Source organism: Sus scrofa, chromosome 3 (genome assembly GCF_054392235.1).
Source record: "Sus scrofa isolate SSC_HxYL_T2T_F1_AM1 chromosome 3, Sscrofa_HxYL_maternal_Yorkshire_Landrace_v2.0, whole genome shotgun sequence".
NCBI classification, from domain to species: domain Eukaryota; kingdom Metazoa; phylum Chordata; class Mammalia; order Artiodactyla; family Suidae; genus Sus; species Sus scrofa.
Window position 1 is genome coordinate 132,926,414 of NC_139385.1, and position 24,508 is coordinate 132,950,921.

The following is a 24,508-nucleotide window of genomic DNA, read 5'->3' on the forward strand; positions in this document are numbered from 1 at the left end:
GGAAAGGAGCTTTAAAAACATTTAGTCTAACTTACCTCTTTTGTTCCCTTGGTATTTTTTAAACGAGGAAACTTCTCTGGAAGGAGAAACAACCTGCCGTGTGTAACCAGTCAGTTACCATCAGAGCTGAACCTAGACTTGTGTTCTTTTTAGAGAAAATTCTTAGGAGCTGGATGAAGTCTTTTCATTATAGAAGCCCTAAATCTACACTGGTCTTTATGCCACAAACTCCCTTTGTCATTTTGAACCAAGCTATTTTTATTCCACTACAAAATTTCTCATTTCAAAAGTAAATAATTTCCTAACTGAACAGAGCCAAAGCAAGCCCCCCCACCCCATTTAAATCTTGCCGGCTTCCATCAAAGGTTTGGGTTTCCTTTTCCAACTATAAATTCTCTTTTTCTTCCCAAAATTGTCTCATTGCTCAATCCAGAAGCTCAGATGTCAGAGCTTATAAGAAATATGGTTCTGCGGTGTAATCTAGCCAAGACTTTTTCTCAGGAAAAACTGAAACCTGTTATTAAGCCGTGAGAAGACTTATTTCTAAAGGATTTACTTTACTCCTAGTGAGATCAGGAGCTTCTGTTTAGGGCCTGAGTTTCTTCTAACACAAAACTTCAAAGGGATTAATTGCTGATACTCAGAAATTCTACCTCATTTTTGTAGTTTCAGACATTATTTGTAGGTTCTTTTTTGTTGTTGTTGTTGTTGAGGCAGGTCCTTTTTTATTCACTATCTTTTTCTTATTATAGTTTATTTGCAATGTTGTGCCAATTTCTGCTGTATAGTGAAGTGACTCAGTCATACATGTATATACATTTATTCAGTATTACTTTCCATCATGGTCTATCCCAGGAGATTGGATATAGTTCTCTATGCTGTACAGTAAGGACTCTTATTGTCTATCCATTCTAAATGTAAAAATTTGCATCTACTAACCCCAAACTCCCAGTCCATCCCACTCCTCCCTCCTCCCCCTTGGCAAACACAAGTCTGTTCTCTATGAATCTGTTTCTGTTTTGTAGATTCATTCATGCCGTATTTTAGGTTCCACATGTAAGTGATATCACATGGTATTTATCTTTCTCTTTCTGACTTACTTCACTTAGTATGAGAATCTCTATTTGCATCCTCGTTGCTGCAGATGGCATTATCTTATTCTTTTTTATGGCTGAGTAGTATTCTATTGTATATAGGTATCACATCTTCTTACTCCATTCATCTGCCAGTGGGCGTTTAGGTTGTTTCCATGTCTTGGTTATTGTGAATAGTGCTTCTATGAATGTAGGGGTGCATGTATCTTTTTGAATTACGGTTTTGCCCAGATATAGGACCAGGAGTGGGATTGCTGGATTATATGATAGTTCTATTTAATTTTTTGGAGGAACCTCCATACTCTTTTCCACAGTGGTTGTACCATTTGTAGCTATTTTACACCATTTCTTGTTGTTGTTGTTGTTGTTGTTTATCTTTATTGTCTATTTAGGGTCACACCCAGGGCATATGGAGGTACCCAGGCTAGGAGTCGAATCGGAGCTAAAGCTGCTGGCCTACGCCATAGCCACAGCAATGCCAGATCCGAGCCACATCTGCAACCTACCCCACAGCTCACGGCAACACCAGATCCTTAACCTACTGAGTGAGGCCAAGGATCAAACCTGCAACCTCATGGTTCCTAGTCAGATTCATTTCTGCTGCGCCATGATGGGCACTCCCTTTTCTTCTTTTATTTCCCCTCTTCAAGCTACTGGGGGAACTGAATATAGGAGGCACCACAGTAATCAAGATGGACACATCCATCAAGAAAGAACTGCATGTACTGTTTTCTACCACCAAACCTCCCCCTCAAGCCCCAGGTTACTCCTAGGTGGTTAGTATTCTCTATGTTATGCAATGAAATTCAACATTACAAGTTGAAAGTAAAATGGATTGTCTATATTTTTCCACTTAGTTATTTTTGAAGTCAAAACATCTTTACATACATTAATAATAATGAGGATGTTCAGAATTATAAAGAAAAGTGACAACACAGCTAATATTTATGTACTCTTTATGTATTGGGGCCCAGGGAAATGTTTTTATTCATTCATTTCACAGATGTGCGATGAATTCTGGATGTGTGCCAGACAGGGTCTAGGATTGAAGGTACAGCATGAATAAAATGAAAAAGGACCTGCCTTTTTGTGGCATTTACATTCCTGTGAAATCTTTTACATGAATGACCTCGTTTATTTGAACACATACATTCATTTAGTCCCTACCCTAAATTTAGGATGCGTGTGTGACTTATTTCTTCAGTCTTCCAAAAGAGAAAAGCAGACCCAGGTTAAATATTGTGTCCAAGATTCCAAAGTTAGAACGAGATCAAGCTGGGATTTGAACAGAAATAAGATGTTATAACCTGTGCTCTGAACCACATTATCTCACTGAAGCCTCTGTATAATCTTCTCTTGTGATTTTTCACTAATCACTACATTTTGCATATGAGAAAACTAGAGGTTAAGTTACCCTCCCCCGATTCCACATCTGGGATTTGATTACTGTAGCATTATGGTATAAAGTCAGAGAGTGTGATACCTCCAGGCTTGTTCTTTTTTCTCAAGATTGTTTTGGCTATTTGGAGTCTTTTATGTTTCCATGTAAATTAGATGATTGTTTGTTCTAGTTCTGTGAAAAATGTCTTGGGTATTTTAATAAGAATTGCATTAAACCTGTACATTGCCTTGGGTAATATGGATATTTTAACAATGTTAATTGTTCCAATCCATAAACAAGATATATTGTTCCATTCCTTTGTATTATCTTTGATTTCCTTAATCAGTTTTATAGTTTTCAGAGTATAGGCTTTTCACCTCAGTTCATTCCTAGGTACTTTATTCATTTTGATGTGATTTTCAATAGAATTGTCTTCTTGTTTTCTCTTTTTAATAGTTCATTATTACCAGGGATTTGAATTTGAAACTTCTCTAATTCAGTTTACTCATTCTTCCTTGTACATGTATCACACGTTTAGGGGCACACGTATGCATGTGCACACATGCACAAGTAACCTCTGCCTCCAGTGTGCTTTTTACATGTGAACAGTAGGGATTTGGAGGGATACAAATTCTTTGTGAAGATGGCTGGGCTATCATTTATAAATGAAGAAAACAACTTCCATCTTCCAATTTTCATACAGAGATGTCATTTCTGCAGTTTGAAATACAGTAGGATTCATTTGTTTCTGTTCAATTTTTAGATTTTTCTTTTGTCCCACCCTTGTTGACTTAATTATATATATATATTTTTAAATTTGAAGAGTATTAACATGATTCTAAAGGTCAAAACTGGAATTCCCTGGAAGCTCAGTGGGTTAAGGATCTGGTGTTGTCACTGCTATGGCTTGGGTCACTGCTATGGCAAGTTTGATCCTTCACCCCAGAACTTCCACATGCCACAGGTGTGGCTAAATAAATAAATCAAGTCAAAACCATGCAAAAAAAATATGCTCCAAAAAAACATCTTCCACTCAGTTTTTCTTTCATCCCCTGCAGGTAACCAATTTATTTCATTGCTTTTTGGTTTATTCTTCCCATATTTCATCTTACAATAGTAAGCAGATATATGTATCTTATTTTAACTCCTCTCTTACCCATAAGTTTTATATATATATAAAAAACTATATATATATATATATATATATATAAAATTTATATATATATAAAATGAGTGTTTTTTTATATGAGTGTTTTTTTCACTCAATAATATATCCTGTAATTCAAGGCCTATCAGTTCATGTATACTTTGCCTATTCATTTTTATGATTATATAGTACTCCATTCTGTGGATGGAGCAGTTTATTTAACTAATCTCCTATATTTGGGCATTTAGGTTGATTCCAACATCTTACAATTAATTACCAATGATGTTGCAAATGCTGACCTTACACAAATATAATTTCTTAGTGTTGGACATTTATCATCATTTAAATTCTCAGAATATTTCTGGGTTAGGAGGTACATTTTTAGTGGATTTTTGGGTTAACAGAGAAATGAACATGTGGTTTTATTAGACATTGCTAAATTTCTATCCATTGCTACACCATTTTAATTTCCATCAACAATGTATGTATAACTCTTTTCCTACAGTTTTGCCAATAGTGTGTTTTGTTAAGCTTTTGAATGTCTTGCCAGTCTAATTGATGAGAAATTTTATTTAAGGGTAGATTTAAATTTATACTTTTTAAATGGATATTCACTTATTTTAAGACTATCTACTAAAAACTTCTTTCCCCACTGATATGAGATACTTCCTATTTTATACACAAAATTTTTATGCATAGTTTAATGTGTATCTGGACCTCCTGTTTTATTCCATTGGCCATCTATTCATACATTCGTATGATTTAGTAGGCATGGCTGTGTGTTTGAATATCTGTTAAAACTAGTTCTCCCTCATAGGAATTTTATAATATTGTTATAAGTATTATTGTATACTTACTTATTCCGTATAGATTTCAGCATCAACTTGTCTAGCTATGGTTAAAAAAAAAAAAAAAAAGTTTGTTTGTATTTTTATTGGAATAAATTAAAATTTACCCAGTCAACCTTTAGCTTCTCAGAGCCTATTTTTAATGTGTTCCTCAGAAAGAACTCAAGAATATGGAATTCCTGGAGTTCTTATATGTTCAAAACTAGCCTTGTTACTTGAGGTAACAGTTTGGCCTATATCCTTGAGTTACTCTAAACTCCCACTATAGCATTGCTTTATGTTTCTTCTTGAGAATCCTGATAAATATATATCAGAGGAGCTCCCTTCATGGCTCAGTGGTTAATGAACCTGACTAGGATCCAGGAGGATGCGGGTTCGATCCCTGGCCTCCCTCAGTGGGTTAAGGATCTGATGTTGCCATGAGCTATGGTGTAGGTTGCAGATGTGGCTCAGATCCTACATTGCTATGGCTGTGGGGTAGCACAGCTCCAATTCGACCCATAGCCTGAGAACTTTCATATGCCGTAGTGTAGCCCTAAAAAAAAAAATGCATATCATAAATTTATCCAAACCCACAAAACATACAAAACAGGAGCGAAACATAAACTATGGGCTTTGAGTGATTATTTGTGTCAATGTAGGTTCATCGTTGGCAACAAATGTACCACTCTGGTGGGTGATGTTGATAATGGGAAAGGCTAAACATGTATGGAGTCAGAGGTATGTGGGAATCTCTGTACCTTCCTCTAAATTTTGCTGTGAACCTAAAACTGTTCTAAAAAATTGTCTTATTAAAAAATACCACTCTGGGAGTTCCCGTCGTGGCGCAGTGGTTAACGAATCCGACTAGGAACCATGAGATTGCGGGTTCGGTCCCTGCCCTTGCTCAGTGGGTTAACGATCCGGCGTTGCTGTGAGCTGTGGTGTAGGTTGCAGACGCGGCTCGGATCCCATGTTGCTGTGGCTCTGGCGTAGGCTGGTGGCTACAGCTCCGATTCAACCCCTAGCCTGGGAACCTCCATATGCCGCGGTAGCAGCCCAAGAAATAGCAACAACAACAACAACAACAAAAGACAAAAAAAAAAAAAAAAAAAAATACCACTCTGGTCATGGGAACCATGGTAGAGACAGATATGCCAGTGAGGATGCTGTTAGTAACCCAAGACATAAAGGAAGCTTAGATCACGTTTGTAGTCAAGGATATAATGACAAGAATATTTCCAGATGCTTGTTTAAAAAAATCTAACACATTCTATGCATCAGTTTTAGTAAGTTACCTTTAGTAATCTGCCTCGGGGGGTACCTTTACGTTCATCTTATATTACTTTTCAAGTGGCATTTTATATGAATTATGTATCAGAGTTGGAGAGAGTCTTAGTGGTTGAAACTTTATAACTATGATCAGTCATCTTTAGTAGAGCTTGGGGAGGAGAGGCACCTGGTAAAACTCATCATGCATCTAACAGTTCAGTCATAAACTAATTATCAGGTTGAACAGGGCTGCTCTGAGAAGCAGCCTGACAGTTTCAGAACAAATTGTGCCTGTCTTGAAATTCTAATTGGGCTCTTACTTCCTTTAATCCTGCCTCCTTCTAAATAAATGCTTAAATTCCCACAGTAAAATATAGAATAATGCTTGGTAACATTTCGTCAATTCCCTATGTGTAGCTAGAGAGCTGGAATAACTATGTTTGAAGCCATGTACAGTTTGCACAGACAAGTCTTGGTGGAAAGCAATGAAAAAAAGATTTTTTTTTCTCTTTATTTTTAACTGGTGACTTGGGTTATTCTCTAGAGCAATCACCTGGAGTTGAGTTTTCACTAACAACTTTTCTGTTCATTCTGTTATTTGTATGTATATTTGATTAACAGGCATAGTAAAGAGTTTTAATGTTTAAAGACATACTGTGATGAGTAAGGTAGAAGAAAAGAAACTCAAATTGTAATGTCCAATATAAGCAAAGATCTGATAAAAAACTGGACACTAAGTATGCACTGGCCATGGTGTTGGACATTGGCAATTCATTCCAAAAGCCATAAAAATAGATCCATATTTGGGTGTACTCAGTAAACTTGTTTCTGGGACTTAGTTCTAAAGAAACAACTTAAAGATAGAAAGTAGAGAGGGAAATTGTATAAGCCTGGGTATATTTAATTATAAGCTTTTATGAATGAAGTGATCCTGGGCTCCACATTATCCCAGTCAGATTTGGACATGTAAGATAGCATGAAGGAAGGAACCCATTCCTAGCATTTCATTTTCTGCCTAATGACCAGTGATTCCTACACGTAATTTTTTGGTTTGATTTATTTTTATTGGTTTATAACATTATGTAAATTTCATGTGTATAATGTTATATTTAGAATTCTTTTTATAATATTTTTATTTTTTCTATTATAATTGATTTACAATGTTCTGTCAATTCCTGCTATACAGCAAAGTGATCCAGTCACACATATATATACATTCTTTTCTCACATTATCCTCCATCATGTTCCATCACAAGTGACTAGATATGGTTCCTCGTGCTATACAGCAGGATCTCATTGCTTACCCCCTCCAAATGCAATAGTTTGCATCTACTAACCTCAAACTCCCAGTTAATCCCACTCCTTCCCCCTCCCTCTCAGAAACCACAAGTCTGTTTTCCAAGTCCATGTGTTCATTTCTTTTCTGTGGAAAGGTTCATTTGTGCCATATATTAGATTCCAGCTATAAGTGATATCATATGGTATTTGTCTTTCTCTTTCTGACTTATTTCACTTAGTATGAGAGTCTCCATCCATGTTGCTGCAAATGACATTATTTTTATTCTTTCTTGTGGCTGAGTAGTATTCCATTGTGTATATATACCACATCTTCTTAATCCATTCATCTGCTGATGGACATTTAGGTAGTTTCCATGAATTGTCTACTGTGAATAGTGCTGCAATGAACATGCAGGTGCATGTGTCTTTTTCAGTGAAAGTTTTGTCAGATATATGCCCAGGAGTGGGATTGCTGGGGCATATGGTAGTTCTATATTTAGTTTTCTGAGGTATCTCTATACTGTTTTTCATAGTGGTTGTACCAATTGATATTCCCACAACACTACAGCATGCTCACCACTAAAAATTTAGTTTCCATCTGTTACCATATTGTTGTCCCTCTTTACCCACTGACCCTTTCCCCCACTCCTCCTCCCTTCTGGAAACCACTACTCTGTTCTCTGCCTCTATGTGCTTGTTATATTTGGTTTGGTTTGTCCATATTTTTTATATTCCACATATGGGTAAAATGATAGTTTGTCTCTCACCATCTGACTTATTTCACTTAGCATAATACCTTCAAAGTCCATCCATGGGTCACAAATGGCAAGATTTCATTTTTTATTATGGCTAAGTAGTATTCAATTATATATACCTTTATCCTTTGATGGGAACTTATGTTGTTTCTATGTCTTGGCTAATGTAAATAATGCAATAATGCTGCAATGAACATAGGAGTGCACATATATATATATATACACACACATATATATTTAATATTTTCTTGGCGTATAGTTGATTTACACAGGTGTATTGGTTTTAGATGTGCAGCAAATTGAATCAGTTATACACATATATATATCCATTCTTTTTTCCCATACAGGTTATTACAGACTATTGAGTAGACTTCCCAGTGCTGTGCAATAGGTCTTTGTTAGTTATCTGTGTTATATACAGTAGTGTGTATAGGTTAGTCCCTCCTCCTCCTAATTTATCCTTCCCTCCCATGGTTTCCTCTATGGTAACCATAAGTTTAATTTCAAAATCTGTGAGTTTGTTTCTGTTTTGTAAGTAAGTTCTTTTGAATCATTTACAACAAATTTTATTTGTAATTATTTTCCAAAATATAACTCCTAAATGGAACAACTTTGCCTAAAATAGTCCCTTTCTTCAGATAATTTTGCAACTATATGGCAGGAACATCATCTATTTAATTTGGTTTTATAGCATATAGAATACTTGCATGGCAAGTTGATAGCTTTAAACAATTAAGATATTTCTTGAATTCCCGTTTTGGCTCAGCGGAAATGAATCTGACTAGTATCCATGAGGATGCAGGTTTCATCCCTGGCCTCGCTCAGTGGGTTAAGGATCTGGCATTGCCATGAGCTGTGGTGTGGGTCGCAGATGCAGCTCAGATCCCACGTTGCTGTGGCTGTGGCGTAGGCCAGTAGCTGTAGCTCCAATTCGACCCTTAGCTTGGGAGCTTCCATATGCTGCAGGTATGGCCTAAAAAACAAAATATAAAACAGAAATAAAAAAAAATAAAGACCAAAAATCACATAGTTAAGAAACTGAATCTTTTTTTAAGAGTATGGTTGATTTACAGTGTTGTGTCAATTTCCACTGTACAGCATAGTGACCCAGTCATACATAGATACCCAAAGTCAATCTTTGTGCAATTACCTCATTTACGCACATGAGCTGGGTCAATCCCATGTTTCATGAAATTGAACTTGGAACTCCTAAGAGAATTAGCCAGCTGATCCAGGAGGAAGTGAGGCCAGAGAGACTATAATGGGTGCAACGTGGACCAAAGCCATGAGGACCCTGAGAACTTGAGTTTTTCTTTTTTCTCTGTTTAGATAGGAAATGAAAGGAATCCTCTCACTCATCCTGCCTTCATGTAATCTGAGAAGCAGACATGAAGAATGCAATGAGGAAACTGAAGTTCAGAGAAATATTAACTTTTTCGAAGTTATGCAGTCAGAATGAGAACTTGACCCCAATTTGTTTGGTTGAAGTCGCTTAGTTCCAGTAGAGCACATTCATTGCCTCCCAGCAAAATACAGAATTACAAGAAAATGGCAGTGAAATGACATCTAGAAAACAGTATAATTTTCAAGTCAACAGAAAAGCTATTTTATTCTTTTGAATACGCCTTAGACTTCAGTAAGTCATTATGCTTTACCAATTTGCACTAATGGGGTAAAGGCTGATTATAATTAGGAAAACTGAGATTTTGTTCCATTTTTATAGAAATGAAGTTTTGTTACATTTGGAATTTAGGACTTGAGGTAACAGCAACTAGTACATGTGTCCTTAGGGAGTATCATTTAGTGATTGACTGGGAATACTCTGTGAGTGCATTTAAAGGTGATCTAGGTTGCCTAGAACCATTTACTTGATGAATTCCATAATCACAAATGGTGTACATATTACTGCCATCCTACAGCTGAATGGATTTTGGGTACAGTTATAGGGAGTTTCCTGGCTTATAATAATAAACCTAGTAATTTTTGAGCATTTACTATGTGCTAGAAGCTGCCAAGTACTTTATATGCTTTTATTTTGTCTTTCATTTAATCTCTACAACAACCTCATGTAATAAGTGTTACTACCTTTCCCCTTTTTATGTGTAAGGTAATTTAGACTCAGAGAAGTTAATTAACATTTTCTCAATAACAAAGCTGCTAGAGCTTAGATTTTTCTTTTTTTCACTTTATTAGAGTATGGTTGACTTAAAGTGTTGTAATAGGTTCGGCTGTATAGCAAAGTGAATTGGTTTTATATATATATATATATATATATAATCAATATATAGACAAATATATTTATTACAACTATTGAGTAGGTTTCCCTGAGCTATATAGGAGGTTCTTGTTAGTCATCTATTTTATCCAGTAGTGTGTATACGTCATTCCCATCCTCCCAATTCCTCCTTCTCCTCCACAGTTTCCACTATAGTAACCATAAGACTGTTTTTGAAATTTTTGTTTCGTAAATAAGTTGTTTTATGAATATTATGTATCATTTTTATTAAATTCCACAGGTAAGTGATATGTGATATTTATCTTTCTCTGTCTGACTTACCTCACTCATTATGATAACCTTTAGGTCCACTGGTGTTACTACAAATAGCATTACTTCATTCTGTTTTATGGCTGAGTAATATTCCATTGTATATATGTTCCTCATCTTTATGCATTCCTCTGTCGATGGACATTTAGATGGCTTCCATGTTTTGGCTATTATAAATGATGCTGCAATGAATGTTAAGGTGCATGTATCTTTTTGAATTATATTTTTTTTCAGATATTTTCCCAGGAGTGGGATTGCTGGGTCATATGGTAGTTCTATTTTAGTTTGTATAGGAACCTCTGTACTGTTCTCCATAGTGATTGTGTCAGCTTACATTCCTACCAACATTGTAGGAGGGTTGACTTTTCTCTACAACGTTTATTATTTGTAAACTTTGTGATGATGGAAATTATGACTGGTGTGAGTTGATACCTCATAGTTTTAATTTGCACTTCCTCTAATAATTAGTAATGTTGAGCATCTTTTTCTTTTTTCTTTTTTTGGCCATCTGTCTTCTTTGGTGAAATGTCTATTTAGATCCTCTGCCCATTTTTTTTTTATTTTTTTGGGGGGGGAGTTGTGTTTAAACCTAAGTGTTCCTAATGCCAGAAGCCTTATTGCTATTAATCACCAGTTGATATCTTAGGGTAGTAAGATTTTTTCCAAATTTTTCTTATCAGACACACCACCATTGTTCCATAAGTCACTGGATCTCTCTACCCAGCAGAGTGCATTTAGTAAATGTCTTGGATGCTGGGTTGTTGTGTTTTATTTTTCTCCATTCCAGTGTTCTAGTTCATTCTTTCTTGGAGAAAAGCAACAACCTCCTAACTGGTCTCTTTGACCTCTGCAATCAATTCCCTTTACTGCATCTAGAATTATCTTCAGTCACCTAAGACCCTCCATTGGTTCTTTTTTCTTTTCAGGATAATTATTTAAGCATCCCTACATATAAGAACCTTCATTCCCTGGCTCTCCTGACTTATCTTAGAGTATGCACTCCATCTCCCTGCCCTAAACTTGACACTTCCACAGACAGAATGGCTTATGTTTACCTGAATATCTTTCAGCACCTTTTTTTTTTTTTTTTTTTTTTTTTTTTTTTTTTTTTTTTTGTCAAGCTATTACCTCTAATGAGAAATCCATTTCTTTACATCCCCAAAGTCTTACAAATTCTCAAGACTTGGCTCATGTGTAAGCTTTTTCTAAAGCAAAGGCTATGTTAAAAGTGTCTTTTATGCACTCACTTATTAACCTGTGCTATGTGTTATCCCAGGCCTTATTACCAATGGAACAATTTTGCCTTTACTCCTTTGCCTCTCACACTGTAAGTTGCATCATTCATCTCTTTACCCACAATGTTTAACTCAGTGCCTGGCACAAAGTAAACTCTCAGTTTTGTTCAAGTGGTCTTTTGCCCATTTTTCCATTGGGTTGTTGGGGGTTTTTTGCTGCTGAGTTGTATAAGTTGTTTGTATACTTTAGAGATTAAGCCCTTGTCAGTTGCATTGTTTGAAACTATTTTCTCGCATTCTGTAAGTTGTCTTTTTGTTTTCCTTTTGGTTTCCTTTGCTGTGCAAAAGCTTGTCAGTTTGGTTAGGTCCCATTGGTTTATTTTTGCTTTTATTTCTGTTGCTTTGGGAGACTGACCTGAGAAAACATTTATAAGGTTGATGTCAGAGAATGTTTTGCCTATGTTCTCTTCCAGCAGTTTGATGGTGTCTTGTCTTATACTTAGGTCTTTCAGCCATTTTGAGTTTATTAACATTTTTCCAAGGAAGATATACAAATGGACAACAAGCACATGAAAAAATGCTCAACATCCCTGATTATTAGAGAAATGCACATCAAAACTCCCATGAGATACCACCTCACACCAGTCAGAATGGCCATCATGAATAAGTCCACAAATAACAAATGCTGGAGGGGGTATGGAGAAAAGGGAAGCCTCCTGCACTGTTGGTGGGAGTGTAAGCTGGTACAACCACTGTGGAGAACAGTATCTTAATACCTTAGAAAACTATACATAGAACTACCACATGACCCAGCAATCCCACTCTTGGGCATATATCCAGACAAAATTCTCCTTAAAAAAGACACATGCAGCACTATTCACAATAGCCAAGACATGGAAACAACCCAAATGTCCACTGACAGATGATTGGATTAGGAAGATGTGGTGTATATACACAACAGAATACTACTCAGCCATAAAAAAGAATGAAATAATGCCACTTGCAGCAACCTGGATGGAGCTAGAGACTCTCACACTGAGTGAAGTTAAGTCAGAAATAGAAAGACAAATACCATATGATATCACTTATAGCTGGAATCCAATCTATGGCACAAATGAACCTTTCCACAGAAAAGAAAATCATGGACTTGGAGAATAGACTTGGGGTTGCCAAGGAGGAGGGGGAGGGGACAGAATGGATTGGGAGCTTGGAGTTAACACATGCAAACTCTTGCTTTGGGAATGGATTAACAATGAGATCCTGCTGTGTCGCACTGAGAACTATGTCTAGATACTTACAACAGAGCATGATAATGTGAGAAAAAAGAACGTATACATGTATGTGTAACTGGGTCACCATGCTGTACAGTGGGGGAAAAAAAATGTGTTGGGGAAACAACAATTAAAAAATAATTTTAAAAAAAGTTTTGTTCAAATGGCATTGAAATGAACCAGAGAAGGCACTAGTCTGGAACCTGGCCACAATAATTCACAGTTTTCAGGATATTTTGTTGAGAGATGATTCTTTGTGGTGTTTCTACATATCTTCTATCTGCTTTGTTCCTGAGTGTTCTCTCAGGGTTGTCTATGTGGTGAACAACCTTGGAAGCTAGTTGGTAGTGTCTCCTAATAAGACAAAGGGCAGATTTGTTTCCAGACCAGTGTCAACGGTCTCCTTCTGAGAAAAATATTGGGGAGACTTGCTAGAATTCTCTTACAAGATTGGGCTTCCTAAGCTCAGGTTCCTCAGCCATGACCCAAATTCACTCTGTGTAACATCCACTTGGGTCCCTTCCTGTCACCCTTGTGGGACTTGGGGAGCAAGAACGCAGATATAAACGTAAAGCTCAGGACCTGCTGTGCTGTGAGCAATAAATTCCTTTGACTTTGACCCAGGAACCTCATGTTTTATGCAAATATCTATGAAATTGTTGTGGGCTTACTTGTTGGCTTTCAAGCTGGATAAAATTTCAGATGCTCCACAATTCTTTACAAGGTTGGCTTACAATGTTTCAAATAGAGAAATACCTCTCTTCCAGAGACACAGACATTTTATATCTGCCAAGATATTACTCCAGCTCCTTCATTTTTATAAAGATCTAGACAGGTGAAGCGATTTTTCTACGGTTACACAGCTTGTTAATTGCTATGTGGAATCTGAACAGTGTCATGCAAAGAGGATGGACTCTGGAATCATTTCAGATCACCATAATGTCACTTATTAGCTTCAGCTGTTTATTTGACCTCTCTGAGCTATGGCTGACTAGTTTGTAAAGTGGAGTTAATAGATCTATGCCAGAGGGTTGTTGAGAGGATAGCATCAAATGGGATAAAGTGTGAAGCTGCCCTAGTGAGACACTCTGGGTCTTAAGTCTTTCCTTTCTTTGCAGGTGCAACAATAAAATTCAGTTCTACTGTGGTCATCTGAGATTTCTGGACCCTGCTTTTCCACTGAAACTCGAGAGTTGGAAAGCCTTTGGTCTCATTGACCAGGTTCCCATTCATCCCTCAAGAGAAGCCCAAGGGACACTGATCATCACCTTAGAAGGGGAGTTGTTTAAAATAGATTCTGGGGAGTAAACCCAGTGTTTTTTCCTGCACATGATCCAGGTAAGTGACTTCTGGCTGAGTCTGTTTCCCTCAGATTCTATGACTCTGAATCATTTAATTCTTTTCTGTCCTTTGGTATAAATGGGATTAAGCAGACTAATTTGCCTAATAGAAAATGTTAAATGCATTAATTAAGAGCTTTGGCAATTCACAGTATTTTACTGGCTAAAACCCAGTGTGAGTGGAACCCACACTGAGTTCCAAATATGTAATTTCCTTGTACCATTCTTTTTTCCTCTTCTGAACAGATAGGCAATGCTTGTCAGCTCTGAGGCTTGTCCTGCTATTTTCACCCAGTGAGAAACTCAGTCTCAATAAATTTTGTAAGCAGATTCATTCTCTCTCATGGTGGAATTCATTGTCAGTTTTCAAGCTTAAAATAAGGTTGAATATATACCACTGTGATTCTCTTAAATTTTGCAGCCTTAAGAAAAGCCATGACTCCCCAGACTCCAAGATTTTCAAACTGCTACCATTTTCTGTGGCATTTAATCCCTAGAAGCTACAAATTTCATCAGAATTTCTTGTGAAATTCTGTAAACAGTCAGCCAGGGTAAAAAAAAAAAAAGTAGATCTTTCTTTGGAGGATTGAGAAATTTCTTCTTTCTACCTGAGGAGGAATAATATCCAAAAAATGAAGCTCAACCAGTTGTCCATTTATGCCCTTACCTGACCAAGCCCCGGTGGCAAGTGTCCTTAAACTGGCACAAAAGTTTTAGGTTGATCTATGGACCAGCATAGGAAAATTGGAAGCCCAACTCATGCTGGGTGGGTCTTTGAGATGAAAAAGAGAAGTTTGAAACACAGTTCTTTCTCTCTGTAAGCTCAAGGTAATAGAAACACAAAATGGACATACTAAATCACCTCCCAGTAAGTGGAAGGTTGCTAATTGCCAGTGATTCACTGAGACCTTCCTCCAAAGGGGCTGCAAAGATGAGGGAGTGATCCCAAGTGACATGGAAGAGGAGGGGTAGAGAATGCATCCTTCTTGTTATGGGCAAAACCTATATGCTATTTAATGCAGGACTTGGAGAATGTTTGCTTATTTCAGTTGAATGGAACTGAATTGAAACAATTATGCCTTTGTAGGCTATCTTAATGGAGGAGGAGATGCATATATATTGTTCTTTATAAATGTGATTTTAAACATTTGTCAAGATAAATTTCCCTACTACATTCTGGACACAGAATGAGGCAGCTCAATGCAAGTGTGAGGCTGAATTAAATGAGTTTCCAGGACCCCTCAAACTATAGGGGAGGAATTTGAATTTCTGTGCAGGCTTCCCCCACCTCCACCTATGAAAGTCTCTGGCTATTTTTACCCTCCTTTTATTTTTCTCTTACTTTTGCTTTCATGGACCACAGAAACCAGTGTCTTGCAGGAAGACAAAATGTCTCTCTCCTTTTGAAAGTCACCTGTGAAGGCTGTGGCTTCAGACATTGACTGGCCCAACTCCAAAATGCTTTGTCAGACCATGTTTAGGGGTAAAACTCTAAAACTGGTGAAGCTTCTTTGAGCTGCCTACAGATTCTACCACCTTTATCATCATAAGCCATGATTCTCAATTCAGTTCCTTTAGGCTTTTTTTTTCCTCCATGAAATCATGCTATAGTAAAGGCTTAAAAAATGAGTATCCAGAAACTAAAACCATTCTGTAAATGTGTTATGTTTGGTCTTTATACATGCTTTTTAAAAAATGCAGTTAATTATGAATATTTATAAATCTAGAAAGATCACTTAAAAACAGAAATTTGCTGGGAAAGAGTGTGGTTTCTATTCTAAGTGTAGCGAGCAGCTATTAAGGAGTTTTAAGTAGAAGCAACCAGAACCAGTTTGTTCTTTGAAAAAATCACTGTGTTTCGTATGATAGGGCTCTCAAGGGGAAACAAACAAACAAACAAAACCAGACAAGCAAAGTGTCCAGGGAGATGTAGTAGTAGTTTGTTTTAGTCTTGTAGACAAGGAGGTAGTGAGAAATGGTCAGATCTAAGGTATATTTTTGAAGTAGTAGCAATGGATTGAACTTGGAGTATATAAATAAGAGAGAGATAAAAGTGAAGGTTTGGGCCTGAGTAACTTGATGAGCGAGATGGGAAATGCTAAAATAGGATTGGCGGTAGCGCCAGATGGGATAGGAGAAGCAGATCTGAGAACCAGTGGAAACATTGTCACTGTTTCAGCCATATTGGACAGAAATGGTTATTACACATCCAAGTATAGACAGTGAGTAGACAGTAGAATGTCAGAGCATGAAACTTAAGAAAGAGGTCCCACTTCTCTGGGAAACCTTGACTAATACAACCATTTTTCGTTTTGAATATTAATCATATTAAGTTATCCCCTTGCTTAAATCTGTCTGATTTTCCCCAAGGATTTGAGAATAAAATGCAAAATCCTAAACTGTGATCTTCAAGAGCATGCATGATTTAGCCCTTGCCCTCACGGGTGGATTTCTTTTCATGCTACTGCTACCAAACCAGATTTGTTTGCCCAACACACAACAAGCCAAACACTGAGCCACTGAAGTTTGCAGGAGAGAAAAGATTTTATTCATGAGGTAGTCAAGGGAGGAGACAACAAATCTCAGACCCACCTCCCCGAAGGCAAGCAGCTTGAGATTATTTATGGGATAAGGAAACAGGGTGGTCTTAGGCATGAGGAAAGGTAATGAAAAGTAGGGGGAAAGTATGGGGAAATGGTTAACAATGAGGTAATTATTGTTCTGTTCAGGCCCAATTTTAGGGTTGGTGGTCACAACCTAGTCTTAGCCTGCCGGAACTGGCAAGATCTGATCCCAAGCTTCTAAAAATAAGCTTAAGCCCCTGATACTATGGCGACTCATATGTCAGAGGTATTATCTATAGGGGGATGTTAAGGAGCCAAAAAATAATTAAGGTGACCTTGGTCAGTGAAGGCAGGTTACAAGTGTGGGGGCAGGGATTAACAAGCTGTAAGACAAGCACAAGGATTTCTGTTAGTCACCAGCTTCTGTTAACCCTGTAGGGCGTGGTTTCATGACTGTCTTTTTTCTGCTATGTTCTCAGCACAGTGACTTTTTCCTGTTCCTCGAGCACAACAGATTTTTCCTGCATCAGAATCTTTATGCTTGTTTCTCAACATAGTGTATGGTTAAGCATGTACTATGTGGAGTCAGACTGCCTGGGTTCAAAGCAGAGCTCCATGACCTCGGACAGATCACCTAACTGCTCTGTGCCTCAGTCTTTTAATCTCTAAAGTGGAAATAACAATAGAAACTGCCTCATTCTAGTGTTTCTGTATTAAATGAGTTAATATAGGAGTTCCTGATGTGGCTCAGGAGGTTAAGAACCCAACTAGTATCCATGAGGATGTGAGTTTGATCCCTGACCTCGCTCAGTGGGTTAAGGATCTGGCATTGCTGCAAGCTGCAGTGTAGGTCACAAATGTGGTTCAGATCCAGTATTGTTGGATTGTGGTGTTGGCCAGCAGCTACAGCTCCCATTTAACACCTAGTCTGGGAACTTCCATATGCCATGGGTGCAGCCCTAATAAAAAAGACAAAAAAAAAAGTTAATATACTTAAAGCAGTGCCTGGTGCTCAGTTAATATGGGGTATAAGGAGGCTGCCTGGCATATGCTTCCCTCCCTTTTCACCAAGTGGCCTCCTTCAGTTCATTCAAACTTCACCTCAAATACCATTGTCTCAGAAAGGCCTCTCTGTCAGTTTTGTTCAAGTTTGGTTGCCCAAATATTGCAGGAACCCACTGCACTTCCAGTAAGACTGTTGATTAATCCAAGCCAACTTTGATAATCTCAGTGTCCTTCCCTGGGATGGAGTTAGGCTTGGTCATGTGATGCTATACAGTCCCATGGAAAATGGAATATTTGGAATTTTTCTTCCTCTTCACAAAGGAAACAAACTAGCCCTGCCTTCTCTTATCATTGTTAAGTGGGGGTGCTTGGAGTTGCTGTGGCCTTTATACATCTAGAAGAGGAAAGCCAGAAACATTCCAGAATGTGACACTGCTTTATTGCTGAATCAACCCACCCCCAAACTGTTTGCCTCCATGTTTCATTATGTGAGATAATGTTCCTATACTTCAAACTAATTTAATTGGGGTTTTCAATTTGTATGATCCCTAGCCGATACATCTTCTGTAATTACTCTAGATAAATTGGCCAAGTGTCTGCCTCCCTAAGCCTCAAGTTTGTTTTTTTTTTCTTCACTTGTAATTTTCTGATATTACCACATTTGTTTATTAAATGGTTTTAGTATGTTTTGCCTTTATTCAAATGAAGCTCTAAGAATGCAGAGGTCAGTTTGCCTTCTACATCCCTGAGACCTCTAGGCCTTAGAACTTACCTGGCACATGCATGGATATGTGGTGTTAAGTTTCAAAAAGGAGGTGAAAAGGACTTGAGAATCAGAAGTCTAGGTCCATACTGCTTAGTAGCTGCACAACCCTGAGTAGGTTTCTTCCCACCTCAGCATGCAATTACCTCGTCCACACCAAGCGGTAGAGAGGATCAGATAAAGGGTCATGTGAGAGAGCTTTCTAAATGGAACAGCAAAGTCCAAATGTAAAGGAGTTTGCTTCTCTTTAAGAATAACACATGCTTTTCACTTCAAATTACTTAGTGCTATTATTGTTTAAGATCATAAAAAAATCCCTTAAGAAAATCAATCAAATTTAACTTCCCCAATAGATAATTGATATGAATTAGAAATTCTATACCAACCTAGTGCTGTATGATTTACTTTTTCTGGAGTATTAAATGTAGATTTTCTCACTCTTCTGGACCCTATAAAGAGATTTTTCTCCTAAAGTATTCTGTAAGAAATGTTTAATTCCTGACAACAACTACAACAAAGGTCAGACTTAACAAGGGCAGCAATAGAGAAGGAAAAAAAAAAAGTGCTGTCGCTCCTATTCCACTGGCCAACACAAGCTTTTGCACAGCAAAGGAAACCAAAACGAAAACAAACAGACAACTTACAGAATGGGAGAAAATACTTTCAAATGATGCAACTGACAAGGGCTTAATCTCTAAAATACACCAACAACTAATACAACTCAACAGCAAAAAAGCCAACAACCCAATTGAAAAATGGACAAAAGACCTGAATAGACATTTCTCCAAGGAAGGTATACAGATGAACAACAAGCACATGAAAAAATGCTCAACATCCCTGATTATTAGAGAAATGCACATCAAAACTCCCATGAGATACCACCTCACACCAGTCAGAATGGCCATCATGAATAAGTCCACAAATAGCAAATGCTGGAGGGGGTGTGGAGAAAAGGGAAGCCTCCTGCACTGCTGGTGGGAATGTAAGCTGGTACAACCACTATGGAGAACGGTATGGAGATAACTTAGAAAACTATGCATAGAACTACCATATGTCCTAGCAACCCCACTCTTGGGCATATATCCAGACAAAACTCTCCTTAAAAAAGACACATGCACCCTCATGTTCATTGTAGCACTATGCACAATAACCAAGACACAGAAACAACCCAGATGTCCACTGATAGATGATTGGATCAGGAAGATACACACACACACACACACACACACACACACACACACACACACACTGGAATACTACTCAGCCATAAAAAGGAACAAAATAATGCCATTTGCAGCAACCTGGATGGAACTAGAGACTCTCATCCTGAGTGAAGTATGTCAGAAAGAGAAAGACAAATACCATATGGTATCACTTATAGCTGGAATCTAATCTATGGAACAAATGAACCTTTCCACAGAAAAGAAAATCATGGACTTGGAGAACAGACTTGGGGTTGCCAAGGAGGAGGGGGAGAGAGTGGGGTAGCTTGGGAGCTTGGGGTTACTTGGTACTTTATTAGATGCCAACTATTGCCTTTGGAATGGATAAGCAATGAGATCCTGCTGTGTAACACTGGGAACTATGTCTAGTCACTTATGATGGAGCATGATAATGTGAGACAAAAAATGTATACATGTATGTGTAACTGGGTCACCATGCTGTACAGTAGAAAATTGACAGAACATTGTAAACCAGCTATAATGGAAAAAAATAAAAATCACTACACAAATAAATAAATCAATCAATCATAGAAGAGCGAAGTTAAGATTCTTAGCACAATTTTTTTTAAATTAAAAAATCACATCTCAGCCTCTTTTCTATGATTTCCGTTTTTGACAGTTTAAATCCAGTCCTCATTAGGATAGTAGGGCAGGGAGTACAGAACATTTCTCTTAGCATTTGCATTTACTCACCAAATTCACAGATAAGACTAACAGCACCATGCCAAGGGAATATTTATTTTTCCCCAGTGGCCCAGAGGATGATTTAGGAGATTGCCGTGTATGCTCTCAACAAGACAGATTAAAGGGGGAGAAAATAATATACTATGTGTAGCTAATACATGAATCAATTAAACCTATTTAGGAAGAAGCCCTGATGTAGTTTGCGGTTCCAGGTATTTTCACTGGAATGATATCACAGGTCCTTTAAGGCTGTCATTTGTATAGAGCATATTAAATGACATGCTTATGAAAATATCATTTTCCTTTTTAAGGCTCTTATATTTATTAAAATTAAGCTAGGGAGGTCCCGTTGCGGCTCAGCGGGTTACAAACCCAACTAGTGTCCATGAGGATGCTGGTTTGATCCCTGGCCTTGCTCAGAGGGTTAAGGATCTAACACTGCTGTGACCTGCAGTGTAGGTCACAGACACAGATCAGATCCCACATTGCCATGGCTATGGTGTAGGCCAGCAGCTGCAGCTCTCATTCGACCCCTAGCCTGGGAACTTCCATGTGCCCCTGTGGCACAGGTGCAGCCCTAAAAAGCAAAGTAAATAAATAAATACATAAATAAATAAATAAATAAATAAATAAAATTAAGCTAAATATTTCTTTGTTAGTTGAATGACGAGTCTAAAATATGATAATACTTCTTTATCCAGGTGTTTAATCAGGAACATAGCTGTGATCTGTGAACCCCACAGAGAAGCACATGAACTTTCTTTATAGGAAAGATCATCAGAAACCTATTCTGACTTCACTCATTTGTACTTTAGAAGTAGTTATTGTAACAGGAAGAGTCATTCCTATGTGGAAAAACATCAGCAACTTTAGAATATCTTCATTCAACTCTTCCCCTTTGCACTGTGAGGGAGAGGGAGGTAGATGTGTTTTTGTGTATTTGTGGCATTTGATGGACATGTGACTAAAAGAACAAATACAGCCCTCAGAGTACCTCTCCTTCCCTTGGTGATTCCAAATGGAGCTCTGTGAAAGCAGCAGAAATAAAATGAGAAACACTACCTCATTATTAGCTATGTCAGTGCTCACACAGGCTTTCTGAGAAAGAACACTGGTCCCTACCAGAGCTTGAGTCCAAGTGTTGCCATCCTCCCACTTCCTCATGGAGTAAGGAAAGAGGAGAGAAAAGGAACTGGCCATGCTCCAAGCGGATCTCAAGCCTGTAGGTGTGACCGTTTAACGCACACTGAGTCTATCTACTAGTAAAAGGGGCACAATTAATACTCCAGCCTTTGAGCCATTTGCTGAGAAACTCTCCTCTCATGCGTGGTGGAGGAACCCAATGGGGGAGAGGGAGGTAAGCAGACAGGCAGGAAGAAAGGAAGTATCTCTTTTCCACAGATGCCTCTGCTTTCAATGTGTAGATGAGAAGACAGGCTCAGAGTGGTCACTTTTTTTTTTTTTTTTTTTTTTTTTTTGAGTTTCACAGCTGGTAAGGGGCAGAGCCAGATTTTGAAGTCAGGGCTGCATGACTCTAATTGACTCCAAATGGCCCTGCTTGTCCTTTTCCCCGTCCTGTGTTCTTTCCACACATTACCCTTTATTTGGCTTCCTAATGTGCAGGGATTGAAGAAAAAAACATGACAGGTGGTAAAGGAATTGCCACAGGCATGGACGCAGACAACTGTCCAGAAGACAGAAATGTCACACCAGAGCCATGTGAATGACTCACAGCTACCAATGGAATTTTATTCTTATAAGCATACACATACATCCCCCGCCACCCACATATGTCACTACTTGGCCTTTAATGTAGAAAGAAATTATCCTGTATTCCTCAACAGCATCTAAGGTCATCTATAATGTTGTTACCGAAACTTGGCCTCTGTCCACTGATGCCAAATAGAAATGCAGAGACAGAGTTTTGGATGAAGGAGGAAAAAAATAAAGCTTTACTGCTTTGCCAGGCAAAGGAGGCCACAGCAGACTAATGCCCTAAAACTGTGCCCTCCCTTGGGAGATATTAGGAGGTGGTTTTATAGTTTGGGAACAGAAAATAGAGCCACAGGTAAGGATCAGAGTAGATGCAAACTTTCATTCTTCAGATTTGGTGTTCAGTGGTCCCATGACTGGTTTGGGTGGTCCTCCTCTCTGGCTTTCATTTTTTGGGGGGTTTAGTTCTGCAGAAGAACTCAAAGATATTATTATATATATGTATGTTATATATATATATATATTATATATATATATTCCTTGAAGAGGAACCAGGACCCTGACTCAGGCTGCACTATTGTTTCTTGACTTTTCCTCCCTGGTTTCTGCTTCCCCTCCTTTCCCAGATTAGCAACTGTTTAAACCTGTCTTTTGGAACTCGGGGAAGGTCATGGAGGCTGAAGCTTATTCATTAAAAACAAGAAATGGGGACACAGAAAGACTTGTGCCCAGGAGCCCCCTAGGGCCCTGCTCCATTTCAATGTTACAACTCAAAATTATATTGATCAGCAAAAATATATTGGTCACCAAGAAAATATTCATATGGTTTACCTTAAAAGGCAAGGGAGATTATAATAAAGAGCATATTTCATGAAATAAGCATATTTCATGACATACTAGTAATTCAAAATTAAATTTCTGAAGAGGGTTTTATAGCCAGATAAGGTTTTGAACTACTACAATTTATATAACCTTTTAGGTGACTAGCTGCATATTTGCATACAAAATATAAGACTAATAAACTTTTAAAAAAATTTTTACATGATTTAACCCAGCATTGCCCAAACTTATTTGACCATAAAGAACTCTTTAATCACTCTCATAATACAAGCCATGGAGCTAGATTTCAAGAGAATTCACTATGAAAAATAGAAGTATAATAAATTATGGAAATATCTAACTCATAATGTGTAAATTAAATGTTTTTTCCTTTAAAATCTTTTAAAAAGAAGCTTTGGTATTTAACAGGTTATACTCCAGGTACCTGGAGCATTCCCTACAGGGCAAGTCTCATTCACTTCAAGGACCTTATATTTTCTCATTCTTTCCCAGATAAAATAGTTACAAGGCTTTACATCTGTATTCTAGAGGCTGTTCTCTTTTTTAAAATGTTTATGTTTAGCCTCAGTGCTCAGACCTGTCCCTTAGGCAGGAAAGGACTGACTGCCCTAGATGGTAGTTTATCAAAAGAAGGAAGGAAGGAAGGAAGGAAGGAAGGAGGAAGGAAGGAAGGAAGGAAGGAAGGAAGGAAGAACATGATGTCTAAACTGCAGTGAACATCAAGAAGAAAATAGATGGACACTATTTTCTGCATTTTAAGCAAATGCCACATCAAGAAACCTCATAGACCATCACAAAACCAGCAATCAAAGGACAGACACCTTTTGTTGGATACATTCAGTGCTTTCCACTATGAATAGATGCAGTGAAGCATTTGAAACTGCCAAGTGACAACACAGAAAATACTTGAAATCTTTTTTTACCTCTCTCTCTATAGCAAATCAGTGACTATGTCCTCCTCTCCTACATTTTATCTGGCAGGGAGCATTTTTATATAAAAGACAGATGACTGAGTTAATGAATGCTATACAGCTCCAGTACCAATAGTTACCTGCCAGCTCTGTAGAAGGGAAAGGTTAATGGTCAGGGTCTGAGTAACCCTTATCACTCAAACCAAAGAGTTTTGAAATGTAGTGATTTTTTCATATCTAATGGCAAAAAGTCCCAGTGATTCTTTGTTGTTACCAGGAAGCAATCAATAACCCCTTGAAGTCACCTGTAAAAGAACTCCCAAGCCCCTTGTGCCTGAAAAATTTTATCCTGCAAGACACTGCACCCTACTGGAGTGTCCTAGCTGGGTGTAAGAGAAGTAAATATCATGGTACAAGGGCCAGGGTTAGAGCCAATGTACTTGATGCAGCCATGCCTCATCTTGGGACTGAATTCTTTTCTTTTTTTCCATGCCCTATTTTAGATAAAATTTCTAGGACATCCTGGCACTCTCTCTGATACCCCCTCTACCCTTAACTTCTAAAATCATTACTGATCTGTTAGCTGGGGATCTTTTGATTCTCCATACCTGGCCCAGAGCTAGAAAAGATCTCACATACTCTACAGTTATATTTGATGTC

The 24,508-nt window shown here is 37.9% G+C and overlaps 1 protein-coding gene across 13 annotated transcripts in view; it reads left to right on the top strand.

The window, feature by feature from the left end:
• The window catches only part of LOC146404944 (uncharacterized), a 488,622-nt gene that overhangs the window by 311,518 nt on the left and 152,596 nt on the right, over positions 1 to 24,508 (top strand). For 7 of the 13 annotated variants that reach the window (XR_014839795.1, XR_014839798.1, XR_014839797.1 and 4 more), the window contains exon 1: positions 13,844 to 14,143. The gene's annotated coding sequence lies outside the window, so the exon portion shown is untranslated. Of the gene's footprint in view, positions 1 to 13,843; positions 14,144 to 24,508 lie in introns of those variants that run through there. The other 6 variants (XR_014839802.1, XR_014839793.1, XR_014839794.1 and 3 more) reach the window with 1 other exon arrangement.